The sequence below is a fragment of the Capricornis sumatraensis genome, chromosome X, assembly GCF_032405125.1.
Source record: "Capricornis sumatraensis isolate serow.1 chromosome X, serow.2, whole genome shotgun sequence".
NCBI lineage: Eukaryota > Metazoa > Chordata > Mammalia > Artiodactyla > Bovidae > Capricornis > Capricornis sumatraensis.
Genome location: NC_091092.1, coordinates 77687960 through 77690959, shown reverse-complemented (window position 1 = coordinate 77690959; position 3000 = coordinate 77687960).

Genomic DNA, 3000 nt, shown 5'->3' with positions numbered 1-3000 from the left:
AGAATAGAAAGAAGCCTGGCATGATTGGGAGAGAGTGAGTGAAGCAGAGTGACCAAGCTAAGGAGTTGGGATCCTAAGAAGAAAGGAAAGCCCTTGGAGGGTTTTAGGAGAGTCACTGACATTATTTGATTTGTTTTCAAAACTGTTCTCACTGCTCTGTGGAGAATAGAGTGGGGTGAAGCAAGAATGAACACAGAGGACCAGTGAGGAGATTACTGCCACAAGCCGGGCAGAGAGGACAGCAGCTTGGGGCAGGGTAGCAACCAAGGACATGGGGAGAAATGGAAGTATTTGGGTTATATTTTGAATATTGGGTTAACTAGACTTTCTTCTAACACAACTGAGCGACTTCTCTTTCAATTTTCACTTTCATGCATTGGAGAAGGACATGGCAACCCACTCCAGTATTCTTGCCTGGAGAATCCCAGGGACGGGGGAACCTGGTGGGCTGCCGTCTATGGGGTTGCACAGAGTTGGACACGATTGAAGCAACTTAGCAGCAGCAGCAGCAGACTTTCTTCTGGTGACTTGGAAGTGGATGACAAGTGAAAAGGAGAAATCAAGAATGACTCCTAGTTTGGCATTAACATGCACACACTATCATGTATTGGAGAAGGGAATGGTAGTATTCTTGCCTGGAAAATCCCATGGATAGAGGAGGCTGATAGGGTTGGATGGGATTGCAAGGAGTCGGACACAACTAAGCACACACACACACACTGCTATATATGAAACAGATAAACAACAAAGTCCTACTGTAGCACAGGGAGCAATATTCAATGTCTTGTAATAATTTATAATGGAAAATAATCTGAAAAACTATATATATATATATAAACTGAATCACTTTGCAGTATACCTGAAGCTAACACAACATTGTAAATGACCTATACTTCAATTTAAAAAAAAAATAATTATTAAAAAAACTCCTAGGTTTGAGGCTTCAGCAGCTGCATGGATGGTAGTACCATTTATTAGGATAATGAAGATTTGACCAAGAGTGGAGTTGGGAGAGACCGAGATTACGCTTTATATATATTGAATCTAAATTGCCTATTAGACATTCAAGGGGTGATACCAGTGGACAGCTGGATATACAGATAAGCAGTTCAGTGCAGTGGTCAGAGCTTGAAGAAATTTGGGAGTTCTCTTAGGACACTGATGGTTTAATACCTTAAGATTGCATGAGTTCACCTATGGAGCAAAAGAAAATAGAGAAGAGGACCCAGGAAGAGCCATGGGGCTGTCCTGTGTTTAGATACCCAGCAAAGAAGGAACAACCAAGAAAGGAAGCTGAGTTGTGAACTGTCAAGAGAAGAACTCTAGATTGGAGTGTTCCCAAGTCTTATTTTTTTAATTTTAAATTTATTCATTTTTAATTGAAGAATAATTGCTGTACAGAATTGTGTTGGTGCTGTCAAACATCAACATGAATCAGCCATAGGTAAACATACGTCCCGTCCCTCTTGACTCTCCCTCCCACTTCCCTCCCCATTCCACCCCAGGTTATTGATCATGGAAACTTTTTCTCATGGGGCGGCTTGTCCTCAGCAAAACACAGGAGAGAAATCCTGGCTTATGCTACAGTAAATGGAGAGGCAGGCTACAAAATTATGATTGAAACCATGTACAACCATGTATAGAACATGCCTGGCACATGTGTTTGTAAACATTTGTTGAATGAATTAAGAATGAAAAGTAATATACATATGGCATCACAACCACTACAAGGGAATAAACAAAAATGACTGTAGTTGTTACTAGTGAGATATGATTAGAAATAGTTTCTCCAAATTTTCTGCAATGTTTTGTTGCCATTTTTCTCTAACAGTGTTTTGCCAATTCCATGTATCCATCTGTTTCTGATGCGTTCAGGGCCACTGTTCCCAAACACTGTAGGAATCCATTCTGCCTGTTCTCTCCTGCTTGCTTCAGAATCCTTAACACCATTCTTGGCCCATTTAATTTTAATTCCATTTAGTGCCATCAGTAAATATTTACTGAATCATCTTCAGCCTAGAGAGATGATTAATACATGGAGCCCCTGCCCTCACATTGCTCACAGCCAAAAGGGAGATAGACACGTAAACCTTGTGCAAACTCCACTTGCCCTGTAGTCCCTCTTTCTCAGCCTGTCTGTGAGCTTTGACCCCTGTTTATTTACACTTTCCTGTTTTCAGTCAATTCCTTCCAGCTTCCAGCTGTGACCCTAGCCCTACCCTCTCCAAATAGTCCATTCACATATCTAATGAGAGTAAATAACCTCCACGGACAAATATCAGGAATAAAAGGTTACAGTGGACTTTCTACCACAGTGGTGATTTCTGAGTTCCTGCATGAACTGTCTTTTATAGACAATTGTTCATTGCTGTTTAATGTATCTCTATATGTGTGACTTTCTTCTCTTTGCTTTTGGAATAGCTTGTTAGGGTATTTATCTATAGGTTTTGTTAGGAGAAGGCACCTTATACTGTAAAACACCCTACCATCTACCAGGATATAATCTCACAGAACTTTGATTATGTTAATTAACACACTTTGCCCCAAAAAAGAAAAAATACTGGCTCATGCAAACATAATAATTGTTTATCTTTGTTGAGAGTGTACCATGTGTTAAGCATAGTTCTGAATGCTTTATTCAAATTAATTCTTGTAATCCTCCTAATGTCCTATGAGGAAAATACTAATATTACTCTGCTTTGTAGACAAGGCCAGAAAAAGTAACTTACCTGTGATGTTACAGCTGGTAGGTGACAAAACTAGGATTCATACCCAGATAGTCACTATACTCACTATAAACCTACTCCCATATACAGATATATCATACATCAATTTTTGTATTGTTTTAATTCATTCCACATTGATTACTACCTTACTCATACTAACCTCTTACAGCAGACCTAGCATACTTTCACATCATTAAGTTAGAAGGGACAAAACTTTGAGACACTAGAATGACCCATTAGGCCATCTGAACGTCATATCCTTTTGAGAGAAAAG